Below are 13,143 nucleotides of genomic sequence, written 5' to 3'. Positions count from 1 at the left end.
TCAGACACTCATGCACAAAGCACACATACACTACACAAGAGCCCAACCCACACTTTCTTTTTTCTCCAACAGACCCCAAAGAATTCCTACTAAAAAGCAACTCCGTAGAAAGCAACAAAATATTTAACTAAATAAACCTAAAACGCTCCAAAATAAGCATCCACCTCTAGCAGAATTTGTACAAAAAGTTCAAACAAAACAGCTAATACAGTCATTAAGTGAAACAAAACAAGCTTCCAGTATAGAAACTTTGCCCCCTCTTTCAAAATATAAAATGAAACAGAAAGTGATTAATAAGACTGCAGCTACCACTAGTGCTAACACTGCACGTATAAATCTTGATATATTGGCAAGTAAGCATACCAAAAAAATTCTTTTACCATAAATGTTCCACCACAGAGTCCTTCAGAACCTTATAAAAACAGGAGAGAAATCATGCACAACCCTTAAAACCTACTGTCGAAAATTAATCCTAAAAGCTCTCATAGACAGTGCAATCGTTCTTAAAAGGAAATTATTTATTTTAGTATTAAACAGAATGGAACCACTAACAAAACTAAGTAATAAACTATAAAAAAGACTTCTCAATAAACGGAATATCAACAAAGATAACTTCAGAAACATCTGTGGAGGTGAATGGAGTCACACCACGAGCACAGAACCAAATTTCAATGAAGAAGCATACAAACAAAAGCAAATAAACCCAATTGCCATACATAGCAGTGTGCGAGGGTATGAACAAGTTAATAATACCATTATGGAACAAGAAACACTGCTCACACAAATATCTCCAGAAAACTCAGAACCACCTGACCATTCCACTGAACCAATACGTCCAGTCTACAAATGGCCATGCACACCAATGTGTAACATTGCCGAAAAATCTTTCAAATCTTTACGCCAGTTCCTCAATCAGTATGTAAAAGGCAAAGACAAATTCAAAATTAAACTCCTACAAAATATGGACCCCTGCCCAGTGCGCAAATACAAAGGACTACAAGGACATTCATTAGCCTGCATTTCTGGACCTATTTCCAAAAGCAACTTCCACCATATCAAGATGGTATCAACACACCATACAACTATAAGAAATCTGGTCCATAAATTGTACTATGCCAAAAGACCTGCTTTAGCACTAGCCAACTTAAATAACAATCTTCTACATGGTACAGCCAAACAACTACTCAAAGAAATAGACCATATCAAGATAAAATATTTTGGAATTGAAAGCCACTTACAAAATGCAATAGATTTACAACAGACTACCAAAAACTGTACAGATGGCAACCATGTATTACACACATACAGAAAAGAAATACTAAAGTTTAAAAGTACATCTGCTGAAGTACCCAACCATTTGTGTATATGTTGCTGCCGAACTTTTTATAAAAATAGCACAAAAACTATAGACATAACGTACAAAACAGAAGACAATGAAGATTCCAAATGGTTCCAATTAGCTCTCTAGCTTATAGCAGAAAACAAATACGAAATGACTGACCCCTTCATACTTTGCAGTTACTGCACTGCAAAAATTGACAACAACCAAACACTTTCACGTGCTATCACAAATAACTTGGAATTATTCCCATTACCAAAACCCCTGCAACAACTCAACTTATATGAGAGCATCATAATTCAAACAGTGCACCGATTTCAAGCAATAATACGTCTTCAACCAAAAACAGCAAAACTACCTCCCTCTGAATTGATAGACCCACACAAATAACAGCATCAGAATACCGCTCTTTACAAATGTATTCCGAAGACCCCAGATTCCGACAAAACGTGGAATATATATTCCACCTTCTCTTTGAAAGTGAACTAGCAACTCTATGCTACGGAGTTGCACACCCATTGAAATCAGGTACCCATTTTCAAAATATGTCAGCTACGGAATTACTGCAAAAATTGCAAGGAAAAGATGAGATTTTACAGTCAAGCATTACAAATCTTTTAGCAAACATATGTGGTACAAAAGAATACTGGTTCCGACGTCACAGAGATGTACGCTGTATGATAACAAACCCTGATCCACCCACTTGGTTTGTAACATTAAGCTGTGCAGCATATGCATGGGAAGATTTACACGATTTCCTACGCATAGCAAACAAAAACAAAACAAACATAGATATAAAAACACCAGGAGAACTCTGCTCTCTAGATCCTGTGAATGTATCAAGATATTTCCATCATAGCTTCATTGCTATGCTACACTTCATTTGTAATAAAACTGTTCCTCCCCTCGGAGAAGTGCAACACTTCTTTTGGAGAAAAGAATACCAAGCCAGAGGAGCACCACACATCCACATGCTTCTGTGAATTAAAGATGCTCCTAAATTTGGTAAGGACAGTGATGCAACTGTTTTGCAGTTCATCCAAAAATATGTCACTTGTGAAATCAGTTCACAAACAACACATAGTGACCTTCAAAGACACAAATGTGGGAAATATTGTCATCGCAAATATAAAAACAAAAGGAAGTACTGCACCAAATGCCGCTTTGGTTTCCCTAGACCAGTTTCAACAACAGGTTAAGTAAACAACTTCATGTCTTCAGTTAGACATAGTGTCAAAGGTAAATCTCCTAAGAACACATATTACATAAAAAGAACAGAAGAATCAAAATACATCAATGATTACAATGCAATCATTGCCCTCCTATGGAATGCAAACATAAATGTGCAGTACATTGCAGACAATTCCATTGCAGTTGCACGATATGTCATAGCCTACTTAACTAAAGCAGAGAAAACAGAGCTTCAGGGCCTCTGGGATGACATATCATCTGACAAAACAATATCACAGAAAGTGTACAGCTTAGGCATAAAAATGCTCTCTCATAAAGAATGTGGCTGCTATGAAGCTGCAGACCATTTAGCCGGTACTGCCTTGTATGGAAAATCTGACAATATGGTATGGCTAAGTCTTGGTCCTGCTCAATCTAGAAAAAGAGTTCTTAAATCATATGAGGACATAGAAACAATAGACAAAAATGATCCCAACAGCCAAGACATTTTGAAAAACAATTTACTAGACACATACTACCCAAACAGGAGTACCACTTTGGAAACCATGTGTCTCTACCACGTAGCCCAACACTTCACATACAAAAACAATATTAAACCAGATAACAGGAAAGGTAGATACAGAGTAGCAAATTGTGAAGGCAGCTTACTGAAACTTACCAAACGCAGCTTAATTAATCATATCAAATTGTCATTTTTAAACCATGGAGAAAAGCAGAAGAGTTACTGGATACATTTGACTCCTATGAAGATGCTTTCAAAGCAAATGAAAGCACTATAAAAGATGTAAACCTTATACTGTACCAAACAATGTTGCACAATGAACATCAACACGAAGAAGAACTTCAAGCCCAACTACATGTGGAGACTCCTGACAGTAGTCAACCCTCTGTAACAGGAAGCCAAGAACAACTTGGACAGCCACTAATAGCAAATGAGGCAGAATTAGCTATGACAGAAGTAGAAAACACCATGTGTCAGTATGAGCAATTTACAGAAGACTTTGCTGTACTGAAATCACAACTAAACACTAAGCGGCATAGCATTTTCCAAGAAGTAACAAAACAAATTCAACATGGTGTGCAACATGAAAATAAAAACTGTAGCTGCCAAGATTACAAACCTATACTGCTATTTATGAGTGGTCAGGCTGGTTCAGGCAAAACATTCTTAATCAAAATCATCAGCAAGTTCCTCCATCAATTGACAAACAACAAACTATCAACTGTTGTAACTGCCCCCACAGGTTTAGCTGCCTACAACATAGACGGTGTCACTTGACACCGATTACTACTTCTTCTAGTAGAACACCAAAACAAATTAGACTATTACAAACTTTCTACAGAAGCTGCAATGGAACTACGCAGAGTTTTCAAACAAATGAAAATGCTGCTAATAGATGAGGTGAGCATGGTCTCCAACCTAATGTTGGCTTTAATTCACATCAGACTACAAGAGGTCCTCAAAACAGACCACGAAGAGCTCTTTGGAGAAAAACACATTATTGTTTTCGGCGATCTTCTTCAATTAACACCAGTGAAAGCTGAACCTATTTCTAAAACCTTAGGGCACAAACTATGCCATAAAACTCTTGGCAGCATAGGAAATGTCAACCTTTGGCAACATTTCCAATACAGAGAATTAACTGAAAATATGTGTCAGTCTGCAGACCTGACATACGCCAACATTTTAAAAAGTATTAGAGTTGGTGTACTATCTCAAGAAGCACAATCTGTAAAAAAAAAACAGTCACATCCATGCACTCTATGGCCATAACTCATGTGCTACTGATGTCATGGAACAATTAGCACACAAAAAATGATATGTCCTTGATGCCAACTCTTGCAAGCTGTTCAAAATGTAATGAAACCATGTTACAAAAAGAAATGCAACCAATAGTTCAAATTGCCTCCACAGAGAAACTGTACGTACATGGTATGACACTACCCATGTGTCAACAAGCCACAACAAGGCTAAACAACTTGGCAAACTCTGTCTCTAAAACAGCTGGTTTGGAGAAAATATTAAAATTATCTTTAAACTGTAGAGTAATGCTCAAACGAAACCTTGACGTGGAGCAAGGACTAGTTAATGGAGCACTTGGTACAGTTGTTGGCTTTCAAACATACCCACGTGACAACAACATTCAGTTTGTCAATATTCTCTTTGACAAACTATCCGAAGTTAAAAGGATAGGACGCTCAACAGCCCGCTTCCTTACGCAGAGAAGAATTTTCTCTAACTCTAGCATACGCAGTCACCATTCACAAATCAAAAGGTCTTAACCTAGATAAGGCATTGATAGATATTGGCAGCACAGTCTTTAAAGAAGGCATGAGCTATGTAGCACTTTCACTCTTACGTACACTTGACAGACTATTACTAATCAACTTTGATGCAACTAAAGTAAATGCTGTTATTTCTTGCATTCTAGAATACAATAGACTGTGTTCACTCTACAGCCCCCATCTAAAAACCTATCCTGTTCCACAAAAAGCAAAACGTGTAAAAGGAAACTATTTCAGACTCAATCTATGCAGGATCTCACAGCAATTCCTCCAAAGAAAGTAAAAGAAGGCAATACTTCATCAAGGACCACAACCAAAGAAAAATGTACTGCTCAAAGTAACTCAACTACCTCTTCAAAGAAGCAACGCACACTCCCAACAAATGATTTGGACACAGAACTGTCAGGTCCATTCAAATTTTCAAATATAACTGGTGTAAATTGCTACGCAAATGTAGCAATAAATATTCTATTCCAATTGCCACCATTTATTGACATTTACTTACATGGTACAGACCAATTGTGTTTGCAAATGTTAGTCCTCCATTGAAATGCAACCAACAATCCTGACAACAGTTACAGTGTTTCTGGAATAAGACAGGAATTGGACTATTGTGCTAGAATGGTCAAATTCACCATAAACTCACAAGAAGACCTACAAGAATTTCTGATGTACTTGGTACAAGTACTAGCAAACAAAAGCATACCTATATATGAAATCTTCAAGATTTCATACATGTGGAAACATACATGCACTCTTTGCAGGCATGTAGTACAAGAAGAAGTTCCTAATGAACGCTTTGTGTATGTATCCATACCTAACTGTGAATCCATTCAATTTCAGCAACTTGTACAAAATACAAACCATGGCAGATTATGTACTACCTGCAATTCCGATAATCGTTCCACCTTACAAATACAGACACATAGTAAATTTGTAATAGTAATGCTTTTACGTTATAATGAAGATGGTACCATAAACAACTGCAAGCTGACTGGATTCACACATGGTCAAGTATCAGTTAGGAAGAAAACCTTCACAACAATAGGTATAATCTACCACGCAGGAACCACAACCAATACAGGTCACTACACTGCATATATAAAAAAGAATTGTGGATGGTTCGAATGTAATATTACTACCATTATTCTAAAACAGAGATTACCAGCAAATCTTGTAAATGCTTACTTAATATTCTTAAAACCAAAATTTAATAACTAATCTGTGTATGAACATAAACAAAACTTGAACTTCAAAACTATGACCAGTTAGAATACGCCAACAGGTATCTTACTGCCCCAAAAATCTGCAACAAGCCAACAGATAGAAGAATACGGCTAAAATGGAAAAATAAATAAACAAATAGAATACACCAACTGTTATCTAATTCCAACAGTACTACCACCACTTCCAAATCAAAAACCATTCACCTATTCAATTCCTCCTATGGAAATCAATGAAAGAAATATATTGTACCACAACGTAGAAAGTTTTTTTTTAAATCCAGCATGGATTTTTTCCCACAGACCCAATGATTTAATGAATAAACACAGGAACTGAGCAAATTGCACAGTACACTGGTTTGAACTATAGTACTTCTAAAGTACTAACTATGAGGAAAACAAAGGGGGGGTCTGGGAATCTCTCTACCAGCACAAACACAGTCCAATTACCTGTTCTTGGGTGAATAACCCATGGTAGAGACTCTACCAAGTCTTTAGCTCACTGTCCCTTTCACAGAGAAGAAATTACCCCGCATATCAGCCTTTGTCCTGCCCAGGGGCAGTCCAGCGCCAAAATGCTAGGCAATTCTCCTCTGAACAAGAGTACCATCAGTAACCCCATACACGTGTTTCAGCCTTGTTGGGCATCATCAGTGAGGTGAAACTGTTGCCTCTCTAAGAACATTGAGCAAGGGGTCCACGTCTGGATCGCCCTGTTAACTTAGGGTGAAACCCAAAGTTAATTTATGCAAAACAAAGGGGGGTCTGGGAATCTCTCTACCAGCATGAACACAGCCCAATGACCTGTTCTTGGGTGAATAACCCCTGGGAGAGACTCTATCAAGTCTTTAGCACACTGTCCCTTTCACAGAGAAGAAATGTCCCCGCATATCAGCCTTTGTCCTGCCCAGGGGCAGTCCAGCACCGAAATACTAGGCAATTCTCCTCTGAACAAGAGTACCATCAGTAACCCCATACACGTGTTTCAGCCTTGTTGGGCATCATCAGTGAGGTGAAGCTGTGCCTCTCTAAGAACAGTGAGCAAGGGGTCCACGTCTGGATCGCCCTGTTAACTTAGGGTGAAACCCAAAGTTAATTTATGCAAAACAAAGGTGGGTCTGGGAATCTCTCTACCAGCACGAACACAACCGAATTACCTGTTCTTGGGTGAATAACCCCTGGGAGAGACTCTATCAAGCCTTTAGCTCACTGTCCCTTTCACAGAGAAGAAATTTCCCCAAATATCAGCCTATGTCCTGCCCAGGGGCAGTCCAGCACCGAAATGCTAGGCAATTCTCCTCTGAACAAGAGTACCATCAGTAACCCCATACACGTGTTTCAGCCTTGTTGGGCATCATCATTGAGGTGAAAATGTTGCCTCTCTAAGAACAGTGAGCAAGGGGTCCACGTCTGGATCGCCCTGTTAACTTAGGGTGAAACTCAAAGTTAATTTAAGCAAAACAAAGGGGGGTCTCGGAATCTCTCTACCAGCACGAACACAGTCCAATTACCTGTTCTTGGGTGAATAACCCCTGGGAGAGACTCTACCAAGTCTTTAGCTCACTGTCCATTTCACAGAGAAGAAATTTCACCGCATATCAGCCTTTGTCCTGGCCAGGGGCAGTCCAGCGCCAAAATGCCAGGCAATTCTCCTCTGAACAAGAGTACCATCAGTAACCCCATACACGTGTTTCAGCCATGTTGGGCATCATCAGTGAGGTGAAACTGTTGCCCCTCTAAGAACAGTGAGCAAGGGGTCCACGTCTGGATTTAGTGAGCTAAAGACTTGGTTGAGACTCTCCCAGGGACCATCCACCCAAGAACAAGTCAATGGGCTGTGTTCGTGCTGGTAGAGAGTTTCCCAGACTCCCCCTTGTTTTGCATAAATTAACTTTGGGTCTAACCCTAAGTTACCAGGGCGATCCAGACGTGGACCCCTTGCTCACTGTTCTTAGAGGGGGGCAGCTTCACCTCACTGATGATGCCCAACAAGGCTGAAACACGTGTATGGGGTTGCTGTGGTACTCTTGTTCAGAGGAGAATTGCTTAGCATTTCGGTGCTGGACTGCCCCTGTGCAGGACAAAGACTGATATGCGGGGAAATTTCTTCTCTGTGAAAAGAACAGTGAGAAAGACTTGTTTGAGACTCTCCAAGGGGCCATCCACCCAAGAACAAGTGAATGGGCTGTGTTCGTGCTGGTAGAGAGTTTCCCAGACTCCCCACCCCCTTGTTTTACATAAATTAACTTTGGGTCTAACCCTAAGTTACCAGGGCAATCCAGACGTGGACCCCTTGCTCACTGTTCTTAGAGAGGCGCAGCTTCACCTCACTGATGATGCCCAATAAAGCTGAAACACATGTATGGGGTTGCTGTGGTACTCTTGTTCAGAGGAGAATTGCCTAGCATTTTGGTGCTGGACTGCCCCTGGGCAGGACAAAGACTGATATGCGGGGACATTTCTTCTCTGTGAAAAGAACAGTGAGCTAAAGACTTGGTTGAGACTCTCCCAGGGGCCATCCACCCAAGAACAAGTCAATGGGCTGTGTTTGTGCTGGTAGAGAGTTTCCCAGACCCCCACCCCCTTGTTTTACTAACTATGAGGGTCGACAAAATACAGAAATGTCTACTATACAATGCAATACTCATTATAAACTACCTATACTAACGTGATTTTTTCTTTTATCACATTGATTGAAAAAGAATGTCTGCTCCAAATACCCATGTCATGAAAAAACTGCATACAACCACAAAAAGTCAAACAGTAAGTATATAACGATTGGACTCACAAACACCACAGCATAACACACCCATTCAAGGAAACACCTAACCATAAACCTCATTCCAAAATGTTTGCTTCCATGCGTATCTTATGCTGCACCGCTTGTTGCCAAACACTATAATCTTGACTGCATGGCCTGGCCAAAACTCTTGATACAGCCTCAACAAAGGAAACAGTAAGTATATAATAATGAAACTAACAAACACTGCAACATAACACAGCCATGAAAATGAACACCTCACCAATAAATACAACCCAAAATGCCTAGAGTGTTCAATACCAACAATCTGTACACAATCCAACAAACAATCAAACACACATAATCTTACTATCCTATAGTATTGCACTACTACCAATCAGGACTCACATTTTTGAAAACATATCCCCTAAGGAGCCCACATACCACAATCAAAATGTTTGTTTCTGTGGGTGTGTCATGCTGCGGTGGTTGTGTCCAGGGCCTACAGTCTTCGGCCATGCACCCAAGACTCTAGGCCCTGGCCACAACCATCGCAGCATGACGCACCCATAGAAACAAACACCTATTAAATTACCACAACCCAAAAACATAATACATCCATCTCAAAACTATGCACTTCAATTAACATACTAACAAATAATTACAACCAACGTGCAAACTCTTCAATACATACCCTCTTCACCCAATGCTCTTCTAAAGACCCAAAACCAACATCATACTAAATAAAATAGCCAGTAGTGCGCCCAGTCCTTGCCACGTCTGCTGACAATAGCGGTGACCGCGAACACCGCAGACACATCACGGCCTTCTCCCACCTCAACAAATACAGCAGTTGACCCATCTCTTACTCCCCCACCCTCTCCAAGCACACCAACACACTCCCCAAAATTGGATTCATGCTCACTTCCAGCGTATGTCAGCGCATCCAATATGGCGTGCGCATCGAAACAATTTGCGCACCTCACGCCTCATCCCAGCCAATCAGGGAACACGTTACGAATTCCGCAGACATGACGCAAGGCGATTATCCAATAGGTGTCCTGTCCGCAGAGCGAACAGGGAAGTGTGTCCGCGGAGTGGACATAGATATAACTAATTTTTTTAGACCTACTTTTTGGTCATTTTAAAAGAAACTACTGGACGGATTTTCACCAAATTTACAAAAGCATGCTTTCGGGACCAAGCTGCCGCTCCTGCTGCAAATTTGGTGAAAATCCGTCCAGCGGTTTGGGCTGTAGGCGCGACAGAAACTTTTCTCCATTCAGTCTATGGGAAAAAGAAATGTTGGGACCCCCCTATAACTTTGCCCCCTTGGACCAAACCTCACCAAACTTTACAAAAAAATTCAGAGTGGGCCATATACAAAGTTTGGTGAAGATTCGTCCAGGGGGAGCGAAGTTATAAGCCACCCAAAAAGTGCTCTTCCTATGGGTTTAGCAACTTAACCATAACTACACAGCCGCTACCGGGGGCTGTGTAATATATATATATTTATATATATATATATATATATATATACATATATATACATTTGACAGAAAGATTGCAAGAGGCATGAAAGCACTTGGAGCAGAAGATCTACTGGACTGTGGAAAGGTACACCAATGTGGGAACCAGAGTGCCCCCCTCCCCCCTTTCTGTCATATATATATAAAAGCACTTACCTTAATGCAGCCTTCCTGCCTGCATTCTCTGCTTTCCGACAATATGAAGCAAAAGCCACCCAGTGGTAGCTTTTGTTTATTACAGCTGGCTGACTTTTGCTTCATGAGTGCCGCAAGGGCAGAGCAATTATAAATACTTTGCCGGCTGCTGGTGGAGTTTTCATAATTGCTGCCACTTTCTTTTCTAGCTCTCCAAGCTCAGGGAAACTAGAAAAGAAAGTGGCAGCAATTATGGAAACTCCACCGGCAGCCGGCGAAGTATTTATAATAATAATAATAATAATAATAATAATAATAATAATAATAATAATAATAATAATTTGCCATTTATATAGCGCTACAAACCCTCAGGTATCTGAGCGCTGCTTATTATTAACCACGGTGTGTGGTGCCCTGCCTTTCATTTTATGTTTTCTGTGCTTCACTGGGGTTGGGGAGCACCGAAAACGTAAAATTAAAGTGAAGGCAGCCTCCTCCATCTCCATGTTCAACTCTGCCCTGGCTGCAGTAAGCAAAAGCTCCCAGTAGGGGGCGTTTTCTGCTTGATTAGTGTCGCCAGGGCAGAGCTTAACATGAACAGAGGAGGCGGCTTGAAATCACAAAATGGATGCTCGCATGTAAACAGCATCTCTGTTGATGCGAACTTGATGATTCAGACCTGCAGCAGGGCTTCACCGGGCAAACCAATGGTTCAGGTGTTGCAGCAGCTGTCCTCTTCTTCGGTTCCTCCGTCCAGTTGTCGACTCTGCCTTCCAAGCCAAGAGATTCACCTTTTATTCAGTTCTCTCCCATTAATTCCAGCCTAGCTGCCACTCACCCAGCAGGGTGACTGTCCTAGCCGGACAGTCAGCCAGCCAATCATCACAGAGCGCATTTGGGTCTCCTAGGAGACTAAGCACAGGGAGTTTCGGGCACCTCCCACACTTCCTGCCTACCCCAGATACCTTGGAGGCAGAGGCGTGTTTCACTGCTGAAGCCCGCCAAAGGCGAATGAACAAAGAGACCAAACCTGGTTTGGCGCGCAGAGGAAAACTCTAGAAGGACCTTTCCACAAAGATATGGCGAAATGCATCCTGGTAGCTGGAAGAAGTCACAGATGCTTTCTCGCTATACGCTCTCGACTGGACTCCTGATAGCAAAGATCTGTCTCTCTCTCTCAGTGTAGACTGCTCTTGATTCAGGATCTTCCTCCCTTTAACACGATGAAAACCACTGTACCCGTCAGATCAGCAGTGTGTGCTATGAGGGGTCAGAAATGCGAGGCAGACACAAAGGTATGAGTTTCTCAAAGTTTGCCATTTTATTAAATAATAAGGGGTGAGGAATTGCTCAAATGTTTACATAGGAACTTTCTTTAAAAAGATGTTTAATATATGCTTTTGATTATTGCCCATCTTTTGGGACACTACCATTTTAGAGTGAACTATTCCTTTAAGGTTAAGTGAATGCAAAAATGTTGGAGCAGATGGCTCTGTGGGTTAACCCCAATGCTTTAGAAGGTAATTGGTGTTCTTGTGTAAGATTTTATTTTGTGCCCAGATTCTCTCCAAAGGGTGGATCATAACGTATTTCTCTACATTGGCTTCCTGTTAGGCACTGCATTAACTACAAGGTGCTGTCTCTTACTTACAAGTGCCTTACGGAAAATGTGCCATCCCATTTAAAGGTTTAAGCTTTCTCGCCTTTCCCGCTCACTTCGGTTCAGTAACTTAAACAAACTTGAGCTGCCACGATACAGGCTTCCTCGCTTTGGATGCACTAGTTTTGATTCTGTTGCTCCACCCCTTTGGAATTTGCAAACTGTTGTACAAATGATCAGGCCAATCAAAGAAGAGTTATGGTAGGCAATGAGGAGTAGTGTCATGTAGAATCTGATGATGAGAAGAATTGCAATATTGAGAACATTGCCATCAATGTTGTACAAGAATCGAATGGCGTTGAGTGTGAGCGTCCATATGCAGATGTAAGGGTGAATGGGAAGACTATTTTGATGATGGCAGATTCGGGCTCTAAGATATCATTGATGTCTAGGGCCATTTTTGAGCAAGAAATGCAAGCGGATGTCCGCAATATACTGAATCCGGATATAAACCCGGGCAGATATGAGCAAGAGAAGGTCGAGTTATTGGGATATTTTGAGGCTGAATTTGAACTCAAAGGCAGCTATGCGCAGGAGAAGGTTTATATTACCGAGAAGGGAATGACACCATTTGCTTGGCGGGATCAGAAACATTTAATGGTGAGATTAAATCCCACAGAGTGCATCAGGTGATGCATATAAGTATGTCAATGAGTGATGCATACAAGAATGTGTTCAAGAAAAGTGTGGGGAAGGTGAAAGGAATGCAACACCAAATTGTTCTTAAAAAGGGATGCATCCCTGTTAGTGCAAAATTGCGAGCAGTGCCATTGGCACTGAGAGAGAATGTAAAGAAAGAGTGTCAGAATCTGTTGAGCATGGGAATTATTGAAAGAGCTTCAGGTGTGCAATGGATATCCCCATTAGTATTTGTAAAGAAGCCATCGGGTGACTTACGTTTGTGTGTTGATTTACGAGAGTTGAACAGGTTTGTGCTCATAGATCGTCATTCGTTGCCTAATATGGGGGGGATGCTGGCCATGATAGGTCATGGGAAAATATTCTCAAAATTAGATATGGCTTCAGCGTACCATCAGGTG

This window comes from Ambystoma mexicanum, chromosome 7p (assembly GCF_040938575.1).
Source record: "Ambystoma mexicanum isolate Mex_15411 chromosome 7p, UKY_AmexF1_1, whole genome shotgun sequence".
Lineage (NCBI taxonomy): Eukaryota > Metazoa > Chordata > Amphibia > Caudata > Ambystomatidae > Ambystoma > Ambystoma mexicanum.
The sequence above is the reverse complement of the archived record's forward strand: the minus strand, read 5'-3'. Positions refer to the sequence as shown.